General features: G+C 37.3%; 1 pseudogene; it reads left to right on the forward strand.

Annotated features, from left to right (window-relative positions):
- The first annotated feature begins 1,085 nt into the window (after nucleotides 1-1,085).
- Nucleotides 1,086-2,428, forward strand: LOC147618833 (uncharacterized; annotated as a pseudogene).
- The last annotated feature ends 16,566 nt before the right edge of the window (nucleotides 2,429-18,994 follow it).

An 18,994-nucleotide genomic window follows, 5' to 3' on the forward strand; every position in this document is an offset into this window, starting at 1 on the left:
TGAGAGAGAGAGAGAGAGAGAGAGAGAGAGAGAGAGAGAGAGAGAGAGAGAGAGAGAGCGCTTTAATGCACGAGATGTATTCATAGAGCTCTCATGCATAATAGCTCTATGTATAAGATATGCACAAGATCTCTTATTCACTAGAAGATTTGCATAAGATCTCTTATTCACTAGAGTTCTTATACGTAAGAGCTATATGTATGGCTTTTACGAATAAGAGCTTATATGTAAAGTCTAATGCTAAAGAGCTATGTATGAATCTATTATGAATAAAAATTTTGATACATTACAACTATGTATAAGTCTCTTAGCATAATAACTCCATTATGTGCATAAGAGATACATAAGATCTCTGTACCTACGCTCTATGCATATAAGCATTTATGCAAGAAACTTATGCATAAAGAACTCTATGCATTACTTATGCATAAGCTCCACTACATAAGATATATACATAAGATCTCTATACATAGGCTCATAAGCATAGAGCCAGGTACAATGCACAAAAGCACCTATTCAAATGTATTTTTGATGAAGATGCCAATGCATACTTCCTCACATGGCAAGGCATACGAGATCTTTTGATAGAAGAATCAGACAGCTGCAATGATTGCTCGCATGATAGAGCCATATTTGATGATTGTTGGACGTCCAAAAGAGGCTAAAGAGAGATGCAATGATGCAAAACAGTTTGCCAGTATCTGATGCAATTCTTGATGTGGATGCTGATGATATGCAACATGTAATGGATGTGATGGTGGGTTTGCAATCTATGCGTGACAGGTTGTTGGAAGATGTAGACAGAAATGCAGTGAACATTGATAACTCAGTTATGCATAGTCTTTGTTCTGAGGCTATAGTATATGCTGATATGCCAACAAATGACATGCAAAATTCCCAAATCATCTCACAAAAGCGAGGGAGACCACCAAAGAAGGTGATCCTTGGACGAGGTATAGGCCACGACGGCATGAGGATGGCACACACAGTCAAGAAGCTGATGCATCAAGGAGCAAGAAAGCTCCTAGAAGAGCAAAGAAGAATGAGAATACTAGTGTGAGAGGTCGGCCACCTCGTGAGACTCAATGCAAGAGGATTCAAGTGATGAACATACATCAGTTGGTGAGGGTGATGTTGTGGAAGATGAGCTACTTGAGGCTGAAGGTCCGGTTTTGCATGAAAGTGATGATGCAAGTGAGGTGGCTATACGTTTTCCCTCTTGGGTAAGTGGCAATGGCCTTCATGAAGAGCCTGCCAGCACATTCAAGCCCTTGCCAAGATGGTTGGATAATGTAGGACGAGATTTGGGACAAATACCTCGAGAGTTCACAGAAATTCAGTTATTTTTGTCTCTCTTCCCGCTTGATTTGGTAGATATGATTGTGGATGAGACTAATCGCTATGCAAATGAGAAGAGAAACAAAGTGTTGGAGAGCTCTAACTCGACTCGCAGATGGGTACCTCTTGATAGACACTCGTTCTTATGCTTTTTAGGCATTTCTCTTGGCATGGCTTTGCAATTTATGCCTGACAAGACGTACTATTGGCGAGGAGATAGATGTGGGGTCATGAGATATCCTGACTATGCTGAGAAGATGGGCCAAACTGAATACCAATAGATTAAACGCTTTTTGCATATACGTGATAATGCGCAAAGACCTCTTACAAGAGGCATAAAGGAGTACAAGTTGTGGCAAATACTACCTCTAGAGGAAAGACTGAATGCAACTTTTCAATTGCATTATAATTGTGGAAAGCATGTAACCATTGATGAGAGGATCATTCCCTCAAAATGTAAACTAAATCCTTGTCGAGTTTACAATCCCAAAAAGCCACACAAATTTGGGATTCAATTGTGGAATCTATGTGATTCTGTGATAACAGGTTATAATTACTCTTTTCGTATATATGATAAGCTTCCTTGTCTCCTGAGCTATCATTGCATGTTGTATCGTTACTTGCTAAGGATTTAAAGCAAAAGGGGCACCATGTATTCTTTGATAGATAGTTCAACTCCGTAAAACTTTTGATGCATTTGTCAAATGAGGGATATGGTGCAACAGGAACATACATATCTAATCGAAAGCATTTCCCTGGCAAGGACATGTTGAATATTGAGCGCATGGAAAGAGGAACTTCAAAGTTTGCATACTGTCGTGACCATGGCTTGTTGGCATGTAGTTGGATGGATAAGAAGCCTATTTTGTTTGCATCAAATGTATATGGTATGCATGAAGGAGAGGTCCAAAGACAAATTGGTAATGGACGAAAAGTTGTTGTTCCATGTCCAGAGATTGTTGTCCAATACAATAAAATCAAGGCAGGTTGTGATGTGTTTGATAGCATGGTGTTGGGATCTGGATATAGTATGGAAATGAGTATCCATGGGTGGAAATGGTGGCATGCCTTGTTTTGGGGTCTTCTATAATCATTTTGGTGGGATGCTATCATGTAGATCACACATATACACTGAGGGCCCTATGGGTGGTCACATGTTGGTGAGGTTGAGCACCCATTGTTGTGAAGCCTTGAGCTTCAATGAATAATGCCAAAATCAACCCAGTGTTAGTTGTTGGGATCATTCATTGCAAAAGCATGGCTATGGTCAAAATTACTCTTATTATGAACATGAACAAGAAGGCTCCAATCATGATGGGGGTTCCTACTAAAGATAGTTGATAGAGCTATAAAAATTACTGGATATGATTGTAGCCTTACTCCTCATCGAACATTCCCCTTCACACATCGCTTTAGTCTAGACCTTGTTTAGTTAATGTTAGATATAGCATGGGGTATCTCATCTCTAGCTTTCACCTTGATTTATTCTTTCATTGTCCACCATCTTTTCTTTAATCCAAGTATGTGGTAGTTTGGAACTCAAAGTCCCTCCACTCCTTCTAACTACCTCTAAAATATAATTGTACTTGTGGCTTGTAACTTTATGCAATAACCATTTTCTACTAGTTTTTAACTTAATAATTGTTTTTACTACATTTCCATTCAAGGGAGCTTGCTCATCCTCTCTTCTACACTCTTCTCTTTATGAAATCCCTAGCAGATATAGTGGTTACCTTTGTACAGGAACTAGAGGTGCATAGATGTTGTGGTTACCTTTGTATAGCAACTAGAGGCGTATAGATCTAGTGGTTACCTTTGTAGAGAGCGGCTAGAGGTGTATAGGAGTAACATTGTTGGAAGAGTTATAGAGTCAATTCCCATATAATCCCAACTCGACCCTGACACCCCCCCTTCTTTGTACTGAAAGCGTCTTTATGTGGACTCAAAGGCACTACCTATGTAAAAATATCCAAATGCCTCTCGATAAATAAAATTGAATGCAAAGATAATTAATGAATTTATGGCTTCATTTATCCTTAATTTTAGCATTACAATTTATCATTGTGCATGACTATCAATTGTGTTGGCCCCCCCATGCCGCATAAGAGTGCTTCCTTTAGATATTCATGGGACTTGCTCCTATTCAAAGACTTTTGATAGCTTCAATGCCCAAAAAACTTGGTTGATGTTTGCAAAGCTAGCCTTGAATCATGGGACTTGCTTCCTTTAGATATTCATGGGACTTGCTCCTATTCAAAGACTTTTGATAGCTTCAATGCCCAAAAAACTTGGTTGATGTTTGCAAAGCTAGCCTTGAATCTTTTGTAGTAGCTCACCCTTTTAACAAGTAAAGATTGGCAAAGTTGGAAAAAGTCTAGTACTTAGATAATACATTGGCTAATGATGATACTAAACAAACAATGTTTGTACATTCCAAGTAAACTCGAATATAGAATAAGGCAAACATTGCATCAACGTTGCTACCCACTCTTTTCTCTTAGACTCAAAATGTATCACCTTGATGTTGTGTAGTCTTTTCAAGAACTTCCTCAACCCTTCTTATAAATTTTATGACACCAATAATAAATGTATCCCTTCAAAATTGTTTAAATAGCTTACCTAGTTTACTCCTACACCATTTCTATTGGGGAGAACCCATGCTAACATACCAAAATTTATTTAAACGGCTTACCTAGTTTGCTCCTAGACCATTTCAAAATTGTTTAAATAGCTTACCTAGTTTGCTTCTAGACCATTTCTATGCTAACATACCAAAAATTATTTAAATAGCTTACCTAGTTTGCTCCTAGACCATTTCTATTGGGGAGAGCCCATGCTAACACACCAAAAGCTTTTTTGATATGTGTATAGTGACTTTCTCTCCATTAAAGGAGAGGGGTAAAGTTTCTAAGGGAAGTGTCACTTTGAACTATCTTGTTCGATTTTGGATTTTAAAAATTACAAGCATTTAGTGTGCAAACAAGGCCATCATCATCTTCGACATGGCATCTTTGAGCTCATCATCAATAGCTTCAACATCATGATCAACATTATCATCGATTTTTGCATTCCTGCTAAATATCATTTCCACACTTTGCACTCAATAATTTTTCATACACTTTCTAGATTTCCTTCGTTATCAGTGATAGTGGTTGTCATCTTGATGGCATCAGTGGGCATTGATAGTAACTATATGTAGTTGAGTTATTTGCATTTTGTGTTAGAGACTAGTTATTTACAGGTTAAAATGGTAGGCAATGATGTTTTTGGGATACTTTTCAGTAAAACCAACTACCCATTGTGGTCTTATATGCTTTTCAGTAAGACAAACTACCCATTGTGGCCTTATATGATGCACCATGTATTGTTCTTGCCAATTTATAGGGCTTTGAAATGTTGTTATTGGCACCATGTATTGGTCTTGCCAATTTATAGGGCTTTGAAATGTTGTTATTGGCATTGATTCATGCTATGTCTCACCACTACAGTAGCATAGTACATGTACTTTGGATTTTAATACAAGTTCTGATATAACTCTAGAATCCACCACCTCCACACCTCTCGTAGAGGAATAAGCCAAGTGGGATGGCAGGGATGCACAAGCACATGCATTGTGCTATAAAATGGTGGGACAATAACTCTCTATGAAGTCTTTTTTGTTCTAAGCATAAAAAATAACGTGCTGTCACTCTCTACCATTGTTAGGGCAAGCCTAGTGGGTCAAATTTGTTGATGGTAGGTGTACAATTCGTGGTGATTAGAGTGATGGAGACATCACAGTGGTCTCTAGTACTCTATACCATGGGCTTTATAGGTTGGACAAGTATGAGAGATTGGCATATGATTCTAGTTCAGTTTTACTACCACATATGCTATGAGTGACATGGAGCTATGGACTTTGGTTATTACTTGAATTTTGGTAGTTTGTTATGCCTTAAAAGGCAAGAGATGGTGTTAGAGTTGTCAAAGCTTAAGGCCCTTCTCTCTCTCTCTCTCTCTCTCTCTCTCTCTCTCTCTCTCTATATATATATATATATATATATATATACCATCTCTAACACCATCTAACACTAAAAGGCAAGAGATGATATATATATATATATATATGTATGTATGTATTTATGTATATATGTATGTATGTATGTATATATGTATGTATGTATGTACATACATACATACATACATACATACATACATACATACATACATATATATATATATATATATATATATATATATATATATACATATATATATGCATATACATATATACACACACACACACACACACACACACACACACACACACACACACATGAAAGAAGATTATAATAAACACAGAGGATTATTGTAGATGATGATGATGGTGGAGAAGAGCATTAAAGTCACACTAAACTCTAGGTTATGGAGTTTACGTGCTATGACTTTGCTAGAAGAATGTTAAGAAAAAATCATATAGCATGTGAAATGAGCCTTGGATGCACCTGAAATGCCTTGAAACATAGTCAATATAACACTACATGGTATACTTTCTCCACCTAAGAGAATAGGTCAATCTAAAGGAGAAGATTACAAGGGGGTGAGATCCAAGAGAACCTACTTTGATAATACCAATTGTTGGATTGAGACCATGGTAAGAACATGCACATATACAGTAATAAGTAAGGAGAGATGGGTAGAAGCACAACACTCTATATAGATTGATGAGAATTAGTGAAGTATAATTGAGTAGAATGATGAGGTCACTTACAAATACTCATAAGAGTGTGTACAATTAAGATTAAAAATCTCCTAAAGAGGAAAAAAGTGCCTCGACCTATTATTAGTCTACATCCACACATCACTACCATATAAATGGCTATATTATGCTATTTGTTAACAAGAGTTTCCACTATAGTTCTACACATCACTACCATATAAATGGCTACATTGCACTATTTGTTAACAAGAGCTTCCACTATAGTTATACACATCAAATAGAAAAGAAGGAAACACCAAAAGCAAGCATGATCAATCTATGAAGCAAGGGTGTCCAAATCCACAACTTGGATGAGTGTCCGAAAATGGTCCAATGGAATATTTATGATAATTCCTACTCCAAGAGCATGCGATAGTAAGCTAGAATAGATTTGTTGTGAATGTACTTTGTGAGAAAGAAGAGATGAGAGAAGAGACAATGTACTCAAGAACTCATCAATGAACCACTAGCCAACTTGATTAGAAATGAACTACAATGCCTCATATATATAGGAAAGTTCCTCCACCCAAAAAGTGTGTAAATAGGAAAAAATGGAAATGAATGCTATAAATCCCAAAAATGCCTAGAGGCTAAAGAGTGTGCCACTAGTGTGACACCATTTGCAGATGACACCTATCCAACACCTCATCTTCAGGTCCAGATGGGAGGACCAATGCCAACGTGTTGAAGAAGATAATCCAAGGTAGGTCGAGGAAGAGGCTTAGTAAACAAATCAGCAACATTATCTTTCGTAGGACAATACTCAAGCTGAATGCGACCTTCAGAAATCCAATCACACGAACAAAATGAAAATGAACGTCAATATGTTTGGATCGTCCTCGAATAACTGGATTTTTGGCTAAAGCAATAGCACTCTGTGAATCTGAGTAGATGAGTGTCGGAGTAGATGAACATCCAAGGTGATTCAGAATTTGAGAAAAAGCATCAGACTTCTTAGGTAAGAAATAAACCCATGATTTGCGAGAGAAGCCATCCACAAGAAGCATATAATACTTGGATCCACCAAGCGATTGTACTTCCATAAGTCCTGCAAGATCAGCATGAATAAGCTCAAGTATGCGTGTGGCCCTATGAGTAGCCTCCTCTGGAAAAGAAGCCCGATGTTGCTTTCCTTGAGCACAAGAAGAACAAATATGATGGCGAGGTTTCTGAAGCTTTGGTAGACCTGTAACCATGTCATGTGAGCACAAGAAGAACAAATATGATGGCGAGGTTTCTGAAGTTTTGGTAGACCTGTAACCATGTCATGTGAGACAAGATGTTGCAAAGTAGCAAGAGGAACATGGCCAAAGCGGAAATGCCATAGATCACTATCTTCATTAGAAACAAGTGCTTTAGGAGAAGCAAATAATTGATGAAGATGAGACTCATGTGGTGGCAACTGTGCTGTAAAAGGGCTTTTATGATAAAGCCCAGCATTTTGATAACCATGTGCCACATAAGAAAGTGACTGTCTATCAATGATTTCAATCACTTCATCATCAAAGTAAACCCCAAGACCTTTAGAAGTAGCCTTAGATATAGAAAATAAGTTGGTAGACATCTTAGGCACATGCAAAACATCATGTAAGATAGCATCTCCAAAAGAAACATCACCAATACCAATCACAGGGAGAGACGAAGCATCACCAATGTGTACTGATGAAGAGATAGACTTATAGTTTTCCAATAAGGAAGAACTATTTGTCATGTGAGAGGTAGCACCACTATCGGCAATCCACTCATCCGCAGTATGCGTATCAAGATCTTTGATTGTGTCACATGAAGAAGTAGAAGACATAGCAACATATGCAATCTTGGTGTTACCGTCTTCCTTCTTGTCTTTGTTTTTGTCGTGAGAAGATGTTGATGTAGAAGAACCCTTAGATTTGGATTCAAGTTCAGCTTTTACCTTCTTGGATGCCGCCTTCTTAGCAAAACAACGATCTTCCATATGGCCACTACGACCACAGAAAGTGCACTTTGATTTGTCCTTGTCGCCTTTGGTTGAAGAATCTTTAGCATTGGAATTAGAGCCTTTGTGTTGATCATTCCCCTTGCCTTTGCCTTTGCCCTTACCTTGGCTTACAAAAGCCGAGTCCTTTTTGTTTTGCTTGCGAGTAAGGCACTTATCATGAAGAAGACCCATAGTCTCTTCAAAGGAAGGGAAAGGAACTCGAAGAAAGATGTTATCTTTGAACGATTCAAAAGAAGAATGCAATTTACCAAGTAGCTTGTGGACCGGATTGCTTATTACCAATGTACCAAACTCTTCAAGTTGCCGCTTGATTTGATTGAATTCTCCAAGCTTCTCCACTATGTTATCGGATTTGGAGATAGAAAGCTTATCCAACTCTTCTACCAACTTAGCCATCTTAACCGTTGAAAGTCTTCCATATATTGCATTTGTATAGCGTGCCATAATTGTTGAGCTGTACTCCTTGTAAAGAGAAATTGAGACACAACCGATGTAGGCATGCCAGCACAAGTAAAGCTTTGGCCCGTGCATCCATATAGGTTTTATATTGAGAAGGCACCATATGAGGAGAAGTGATTATAGACCACACTCCGGCGCTTTCCAAAAGAAGTTGCATAAACAAGAACCAAGTGTGGTAGTTGTTTGGGGTAAGCTTTTGTGAATTGGAAAGACTTGGAAGGCTCAAAGATTGAGTGAATGGGTTAAAGGGATGATATGATTGAGTGGGGAGAGGAGTAGTAGTGGAAGTAGTAGAAGAAGGAATCATAGTTGATGAAGTTGCCATAAAAGGCATAGATGATGTAGGGGGATATACCATAGAGGGCATAGAAGTATGTGGATAGGAAGGCATAAAGGACAAAGAAGAAAGAGTGTATGGATCCGTAGAAGGTAATGGATACGACGGAAAAGAGAAAGTAGAAGCACCTACTGAAGAAGAAATTGCACCAACTTCCGTTGTAGTAGTTGTCAGTCCAAGCGTCGTAGGAGATGTAGGATCCATAGTATCTTCAAGTTTGCCTTTGTCTTTTGGAGTAGAGGACTTCCGAGATCCCATAGGGAGTGGAGGGTGGGAAAACACAAGGGAAGAAGTGTCGTACCTCCAACATAGCCAATAGATGGACTGTCCACCAAGGAAGTATCTCCAAAATATGCACAAAGATAGTATAAAAACACAACCACAAAATGCAGCCGATATATGAACCAATAGACTCCGTAGAGACCACCAAAAGAGGGCTGAGAATGTAGCCTTAGGTGGAGGAGTATGGAGGAGTTGATTGTCCACAAAAATGCAAACACAAAGTGTGTAGCAAAGTGGAATTTTCAGCCGGTAGAAAGGTGTAGAAAAGAGGATGAATATGTAACTCAAAACACCATGAAGAGGGCTGAAGTTGATGATGAAAACGCAGCCAAGAAATCTCTCCACAAGAAGCCTCCAAAAAAACTCTACCGCATGTAGGGAAAACTAGTTGGCAATGTTTTCACCGCCGCAAGTAGAGTTGTAGGACTCGGATTGAAGTGCTTTAAAAACACACTTGTAGAGGATGGTAAGGGGCTGGTTTGAAGCCTCTTGCATCATTGAATGAGTGCAAGGATGATGAGTAAGGGCTTCTGTAAAAAACGCAAGCAGAAATTCTGCATGCAGGCAGTCTGCGAAGAATAACTCAAAAACGGTGAGAAATTTGTGAAAACTTTCTTTTGCAAAGTTGTAGCCCACGATGATTCCACTAGGTCAAGCGGGCACAATCCTCAAAAATGCATCCGTTTAGCAGATAATCAAGCATGTAAGAGCTTCTGCAAAAAACGCAAGCAGAAATTCTGCATGCAAGCAATCTGCGAAGAATAACTCAAAAACGGTGAGGAATTTGCAAAAACTTTCTTCTGCAAAGTTGTAGACCACGATGATTCTAGTAGGTCGTGCGAGCTCAATCCTCAAAAACGCATCCGTTTAGCAGATAATCAAGAATAAAAAATACAGTTGAGAAAGCGGGGTTGTTGAAGAGGACTAAAGATAGAGAGGAAGAAGGATAAGGAGACTCTATGTGCGCCACCACCTTGCTCTTGATACTATGTAAGAAAGAAGAGATGAGAGAAGAGACAATGTACTCAAGAACTCATCAATGAACCACTAGCCAACTTGATTAGAAATGAACTACAATGCCTCATATATATAGGAAAGTTCCTCCACCCCTTCCCTCCACCCAAAAAGTGTTGTAAATAGGAAAAAATGGAAATGAATGCTATAAATCCCAAAAATGCCTAGAGGCTAAAGAGTGTGCCACTAGTGTGACACCATCTGGAGATGACACCTATCCAACATACTTCACACATGTATTATGGGATAAATCATTGTATAAGCAATAGGCCACTTATAATATTTAGACTCCCAAATCGATCATAGTTTAAGTGTGTGTGATCACATGGCCTTGTATATAAGTCATTTTCTCTCATAATGCAATATACTCTCCCATTGTGCAATTAAGTCTTGCTCTTGCTAATCTTATTACTAATTACCTTCTCTAATGCATTCTAGTGAGTGTGTATGAGTGAGTTGAGGTGAGAGGAGGGACAAGGACCAATAGTAGGCCAACACGATGGTGTGACAACACTCGTAGGAGAGATGGTGATTGAAACTTCTACCCAAGGAGGTGTGGAGATTTTGAAGTAGTGTACTCGAGCTTGGTCATCAAAAAGATCCCCATGATGGTTATAGCTTGCTAAGGTAATTTCTTGTGAATGTGTTTCTAGAAGAGGCCAAAGTGAGCAATAACATTTTTAGCATCGTTACCAAGGAGCAATCCTTGGTAGCATCGCTACCAAGGAGCTACCAAGGAGCATCGCTACCAAGGAGCAATCCTTTGGCTTTTTCCATTGCTTGTTCTCTAAATTTATGCATAAACCATTTCTCATTCTCTTGAGAAATGAAATTCCACAAAAAGGAAGTGGTTTTGATGGAGTTATGTGTGAGTGGATAAGAAGTTCTCAGTTCTCTATTAACGTAAACTATCACCTTAGGACACCTAGTGAGTATATTCATAATTCTCTTACAAGAAGAGCCATTACCAAAAATGGAACCTTTACCACCTAAAGCCATGGAGCTTAAAATCCTAGCACCTAAACTTGACCCTGCTCTAAATCTTCCAAGATTTAATGTAGGATTTAAAGCACTTGAGCCCAACTTTATCAATGGTCTGAAGATAATGTCATGACCCTTGAATGGAAATTACTAAGTCAACCTACATTATAAGCTCATCCTAAGTGGATTCCTTTCATTTAGAACATGAATATGCCATGTTTGGGGGGTATTTTTATACACAAAAAAGTAAAAAGCACATGGAATGAAGAAAGCAGCAAGATAGGTTTGCTTCAAGAAAACTTTAAGACCATTTGACAAAGTATTGCAAAACAGGGAAAATAACAACCAAGAAACTACATTTGCATCGCTTCAATGAGATTCACTCTCTTGTTCTAATGATTGTGTCATTGTTTCTCCAAATAACAAGCCTTAGAATCACCACTAACTTGAAATTGACAATGTAAACTTTCTTGGGATTGCCACAAATGTTTTTTTTAAATGCAATCACTCATACAAGTCCCCACCCCATTTTGCTAACTTTTCCATTCCTTCTGAAGAAACAATGACTATTCAACATTCATGCAACATTATACACATCAATAAAATAAGCTTGTCAAAACTCCCCACATCAAATTCTTCTACTGGATAACAAGGACATGATAGACACTAAGAAGGTTGGAGTGATAACCCATTTTGGAGTTAATAAGAGTTGCCAATGTAATTCTACATCAAATAGCAAAGAGGAGACACCAATAGCATGCATTATCAATCTATGAAGCAAAGATGTCCAAATTTATAACTTATACGGATGTCTTGAAATGGTTCGACATAATATTTATGGCAATTCCCACTCTAAGAGCATGTGGCAGGCTAGAATGGATTCCTTATGAATGTATTTCACACATGAGTCGGCCATAGTTTAAGTGTGTGTGAACAGTTATGTTTTCCCATGTCTTTAATAGGGACTTGATGGCTTTGAAGTTATGCTCCTATATTTATTTGATGCTATTCTTAATTATGGGAAGTTGGAACGGTTGAGGGTCAGTGTGGAACCAGGCCGCTTGGACTTTTTGACTCGCTTTTTCAAGGTGGGAAAAGAATAGATAAATGATCATATATCATTATTGATCTTATAATCTTAAATTTGGAGTTAAGGATAACATTATAGAGGGCTAAGTGTGGCACTCAGAAGTAAAGAAGCTTGGCCACTAAGTATTGAAAGAAATTACCCTAAGATTTTTTATTCTAACTTGCATTTGGACAAGGATTAAATAATGCTTTGGAGCTCATTAAAGTTTGCTCAACTAGAAAGGACATCCTTGCCAGTATACAAGATTCCAAGCAGAAGAAGAACCGAGCTGCCACCATAGTGGAAGAAGTAATGGAGGGATCTACTAAATATGCTTAGTGATAATGATATTTAAAATGCATGTGATGGAGTTGGGATAAGTCGTAAGGGATATAAGGCACTTTTTTCAATTGTCAAGGATTCAAGGCATAAAAAAACATTTTCTTCCAACTCCTTATAGAGTTAATCTTGCTAAGAGGTGTAATAATGTACATGTTCGAAGATTTATTGGTAAACATTTTCATGTGAAAAGAAGGATAGTCACAAAAGAGAAAAGTAAAGACATATAGGCTTTGAGTATCATGAATTAAATAACATTTTTGTTAACTTGAAGAAACTGTAACAAGCTATGGTTCAATTTTATAAATGCTTTATCTAAGTTTAGAAAGATCAATATTGATGATTAATTAGTGTCTTCTATTAATTCTAATTTCTTGATTTGGTTATGTGATAGGGTGTAGGGGGAGTTCTTGAAATTAAACATGTGCCAGCTTGTGAAGGGTCACAAGATAGAAAGGATGAGCATCATACTTATGAGAACGAAGCTATGGACTATGTGAAGGATGCTTCAATGCCACTCATTTAGTGTTCAATCTGAAAAGGAAGTATGGTGGTTAGGAGCTTTTGAGGTGCCCAAAGAGACTCACGAGTTTTTAAAGTGGGTGTTTGACATATGCCCTTATGTTTTTTCAGTTATAAAGCATGAAATGGAGAAGAAACTACTTGGTGTACCAAGTATTGGAAACTTTAAACTTGAATGGAAGTAGGGAGGAGATTTTACAATAATAAAGTGCATGCATGGTTTTGACATAGGTCCAACCAAAAATCCTTGTCCCTTCTGTATAAAAATGCCAACCATTTCCTATCATACCAATTGGAAACCCATCATACCATTTCCTATAGCCAAAGTACATTTTTGTACTTTGTATGCTATGATGAGAATTTGGACAAGCTTCTCAAACTTCACATAGATTATGCATACACAATGAAGCCACCTCTATGGTTAAAAGAAGCCATTATAAGATGGAAGTACTTCTCAACTCTAAGGGAGTACATTGAGGAAATACAACAATAATAAAAGACATGGTAAAGTCAGGAAAAACACATGATGTAGATAGACAGGTCTTAATGAGTGGAACAAAGACAAGAAAATTCCTACACAGTATGTCTGACAAAATCTCCAAATTGAGACAGGAGTTATAGAATTATGCAAGTGTGTAGACTAGAAAGAAATCCAACACTTTTGCAATAAACATGCAAAAGTATGGGTTTACTTTGATAAGATGGTCACAACCATGTTGAAGAAAAGTACTAGTCAAAATGAGAGGACATAATTTTTAATAGATGTCACAACATTTATTCAATTAGTGATAGATTCATGGAGTGAAATGAGCATTACCCACTATATGACAAGTCTTTAGATATTTTAAAATCGTAATTGTTTATTTTTCTTTTGGGCAAATAATAAATGACCCATCTATAATAAATAATTTCCTACTTTTTGTAGCATGTTATTTATGCACATGGATATAATTCCTTGAAAGATATGGATCATTGGACATGTGGAGAACCCAAGGAATGTAGAAGTCTCACTATCGAGTACGAGGAGGGGGTGCAACCCAAAGCAATTATCTTGTTGAAATGTTTGGTTGGTTCTTTCACTACAGACTCAGTAGATGCTTGGGATTTGAGAAAGATCAAGCATCAAATATTACAAAAGCAATACGTTTGTAACAAAAAACAAAGCAATAAAGAGAAATGGCAATACAGACTTGATATGGTTAATGATATGTAAAGCAATACCCAAAAGTGGGAAAAGCAAGCCCAATTATGGGAAACGTTGGGTAAAGATTTTACACTTGATATGCCAAGGAATTAAAGTTTTTTATATGAACTCATATACTTCAATTCGAGGTGTAATACAAGACATTCATTTATTTGTGCTCTTTTGCCGTTCTCTTTAATCTCGAAGTCTATCAGGAGACCCTTTTGTACTTCTTGAAGAAATAATTAAAAACTCATAAAATACATCAAAAATTAAAACAAAGACTTGAATTAAATTGAAATCAAATAACATAGCATAACACAAGGCAAGAGAAATAGAATAACATCACCATCAAGATAAGATTGGGTGCAATCTCCCCCCCCCCCCTAGCTCCACTTCCACGACATGAGTATTTAGAGAATTTAATTCATAAAAATAGCCCAAGGAGCTAAGAATAGATGTGCGTACAAATTGGGCTTGCTTTTCCCACTTTTGGGTATTGCTTTACATATCATTAACCATATCAAGTCTCAGGTTTGTACATATAAAAACCTTTGCCCAAATATAATTGCTAATGGGACTTGTTACATAAAAATAACTTTGTGCACATTTGCACATATAATAATCTTGTGCACATTTGTACATTCCATTAAGCTGAATCTTGTACAAATTAAATTAAGCATATTTTTCTACGATTATTAATTCATCATCCCAACTTCATCTTGAGATATAAACAACCCATAAGTATTCAAATAATAGCCACACACATGTTTACCAGGCGTAAGTAACTTGGGAATCACCCCTCCATACAAACTAACTGAAACAAACAGTGGAGATTGCACCTAATCTTGTCTTGATGGTGGTGATGTTATTCTATTTCTCTTGCCTTGTGTTATGCTATGCTATTTGATTTCAATTTAATTCAAGTCTTTGTTTTAATCTTTTTGATATATTTTATGAGTTTTTAATTATTTCTTCAAGAAGTACAAAAGGGTCCCGTGACAAAGTCTCCTTTTCAATGTAATTTTTTTCAATGGTATACACACTTTCACTTTTTGCAAATAGGCACCATGTGTGTAGCGGCCCTTAAACAAACATGTCCCAATGTGAATGACCTAGTGTGAAAGCACCCTAATTTGGGTGACCATCTATAAATACCCCATGGGTGGTCCATTAGTTCATAAGCATGGCATGCACCAAACAAATTGCTTATAAGTGGCCCATGGGACAACCACCCCAAGCAAGCTCAAGAACCCAAGCATCTTAACATGCTTTTGCAAGTGGGCTTGCATGGGGGACACCACCATTGAGTCCACATAACATTCTAGGCTAGAGGGGTAATTTGGCTTTAGATGAGGAGAGTCAACCTGAAGCATCAGAGCACACAAGCAATAGGGTGCCTTGAGAGGGATAACATATGCCACCGCTTCCTTGAACATGTTAGCTTGGCGGATTGAAACTTACACTAGTTACCATGGGCACTCTTCCAACCCGAGATGAACTTGCAAGTGGAGGGGAGGGGGTGGCACCCATTAAATCTACAAATCTTTCAAAAGGTGGTGGTGTATCTGATGAAGAGATCGGATCAAATACTAAGGAAGAGTATGGAACGAATGTTACACGTACACATGGGTGTCAAGAGGACTTAAAAAAAAAGTCATTGTGCTCCAAGGTCTTCTCGACGATGAGTCAGTGCACATTGTGGCCCTACAAATGTACCTTGAATATTCCCACAAAGAAAGAATTATGCAATCAAATATCTCTCAAATATTCAAAAGTTCCAAAAGAGAACCGACCTCTCATTAATGAGGAAAGCACCATTTAGTCATGTGTGGAAGAGATTTTGTATAGTTACTCCATGGAAATGCACATGCAAGGGCTTTCCCTTCTAGCCCTTTAAGAAGCAAAAAAAAAGCATTCCTTGGAGGGCTATTTGAGGACACTAATCTCTATGCAATACATGCTAAGATGGTAACCATCAAAACTAAAGACATGCAGATTGCACATAAGTTTCAACATGATGACCTGCAATGATTTTGTGACACTTTTCATTTGGTTGTGAGTTACTTTTGGCAATGTATCTACTTGCTTTTAATATAGAATGATGCTTGTACTATTTATAGAAGTTGTCCTATTTATTGGTTTATAGTGTTTCCCTTTAATGAGCTTGATGTTGTCTCTTTATTATTGGTGTTGTCTTGCGCAAGGCATAATCATTATCATAATCTTGTTTCCCTTTAATGAGCTTCATGTTGTCTTTCTATTTGGTGTTTTCTTGTGCAAGCCATAATTATAATCATAATCTTGTTTCCCTTTAATGAGCTTGATGTTGTCTTTTTATTTGGTGGTGTCTTGTGCATGTTGTCTCTTTATTTGGTGTTATCTTGTGCTGTGCAAGGCATAATGTCACAAAACATATAAAATGGCAATATTTACTCTTATCTTGTGTTGTGCAAGGCATAATGTCATAAAACATCAAGAATGACAAGATTTACACTAATTATTTCATTGTGTAAGGGCTTCCATATGGGGGCCAATTTCTCTGATGTCTCTACAAGATCCTTGACGCTTCTCCCACCTATGCATTGTGGTTAGTGGAGCCTGCATCCTTGTTTCCTCTATCAGCCCCACTATCACTCTCAAGTTGCATGTTTATCTATTTGGTAGTCATGACCTATGGAGCCAAGTTAATGAGTGGGTTGCAATGTTTACTCTAATTCCATGTTTATGACATAGTGCCATGTTTATGTTTACTCTAATGCCATATTTTTATAATGTTCATGACATAATGCCCTAACTATGAAACATAATTTATGTTTTGCACTTTTTTGCACCCTTGCAACCCTGCTATTTCTAGTATAAGGAAGCCCCCACCCACTAGCCCTTAGAATGGCATCATTAAAGTAGACATTGGCATTTATATTTACATACTCTTAAATAGAAATATATATATATATATATAACTGGTAGACTTCATGTTTATTATTAGGCTCCTATTGGCTTATACATTTTTCATGTTGATATTATCATTGATATATTTACACACTTTTAAATAGAATTTTATATACATAACTTTATTTATTGATAGATACTTAGCCATATACTTGTAAATGCATAAATATAAGTAGTGATATATGTTTGTAGACATATATACAGTTTTTGTTATAAAAAAGCCCTCATAGCTTATGTGAGAGAGAGAGAGAGAGAAAGGAAGACATAGAAAGACTATGAGACAAAAAATATGTATTCATGAGACCAAAGAGAGAGAGCAGTGATTATTCACCATTATTTTCACAATGAAACCCAAAAGAGAGTATCAATTATTCACTTAATGAAACCCAAAAGAGAGTATCAATTATTCACTTAATGAAACCCAAAAGAGATAACAAAAGCTCAATCAAAGTTTACTTATATTAGAAGGCAAAAAAATATTATAATACTTTGAAACCTCACATCATCATGTGTGAAAAGAGAGGGTTTTATAGTACATCATGTGAATATGATATCATCAAGCACATATAGCTAGTTATGTTGAATTTTTTCCTTTATGCACTTTGCACCTCTTCTTTGTGCTAGGAAGGGTGTCAGACACCACGACTTCAGCAATCCCTCAAGGTCCTTCTCACATGTTGTGTATCGACAATGAGAGCAAGCACCTAAAAGTTTCCTTTTTTTTCTTTAGGTGTATACATCTTGTGCACAATCACAAGGTCATCAATAGGTATATCTTGAATAAAATGTGCAATTTCCACGTCTTTGCCAAATGAATCTCTCTGTCTACCACTTTGACTTCCCCATGCATCCGTCTAAGATGTGTTGAAAGAACAATGAGAATCAATTGTTAGAGCGTTAAATTAAATATATTTCATATTGTTTCCACGTCTAAGACATGCTAAAAGCACAATAATGCGAATCAATTGTTATAGCGTTAAATTACATATATTTCATATTGTTTCCACGTCTAAGACATGCTAAAAGCACAATGCGAATCAATTGTTATAGCATTAAATTACATATACTTCATATTGTTTGCCTGAGGAAAGAGTCAAGTATTGCCTCTTGCTTGCCATCAATAGCTTTTTGCAATTCATTATCTAAATTAATGAATTGATGGTTTACCTTCATATATGGTGACTTGCAGATGCAGCAGCACTTGGGGGCAACTTTGGTAGGAAAGTTTGCTTGTATGAGCACAAACTCATCCTCTGATACTGCAGCTTGCTCACTCTCTTCAATAAAACTCTACATAATCCTCCCCAAATCTAGCAAGGTTTCTCCAACAAGAACAAGCTGCATCCGTATAGGTGATCATCATTGGAATTGTCAAGAGGGGGGGGGACTTCGAGGTAGTCTTAAATGGGAAAGGGCTTCATCTTCACTTAGATGGAAGAGTTTATCCACATCATGGAGAAAGAGAAGCTCCTCTCCCTCAAAAACTACTACACTCAAGCTCATCAATTGGCATAGTTTACTCTACAAGGCCACCACATAATCTGCTTCTTTGTGTGGTTCCTTTTGGGATGCTAATGTCTTGCATTTGGTCCCTCTTGTTAGTAGAGCAAGTTGTGCACTCATTCCAAGTGCAAGCGCCATATGTGCTCTTATTCCTATGAGGATCCACATCAATTTCTTAGAGAAAGAGCTTACCAAGTATCTCCACTTCATCCTCCTCTTCGGACGACTCCTATGTGATTTTCACGAAATGATTGTCAATACTAAAAGTGACTCCTAGAATCTCTCCACCCGTGTCCCAC

Source organism: Cibotium barometz, chromosome 34 (genome assembly GCF_041138505.1).
Source record: "Cibotium barometz isolate CiBa-2024 chromosome 34, ASM4113850v1, whole genome shotgun sequence".
NCBI classification, from domain to species: Eukaryota; Viridiplantae; Streptophyta; class Polypodiopsida; order Cyatheales; family Cibotiaceae; genus Cibotium; species Cibotium barometz.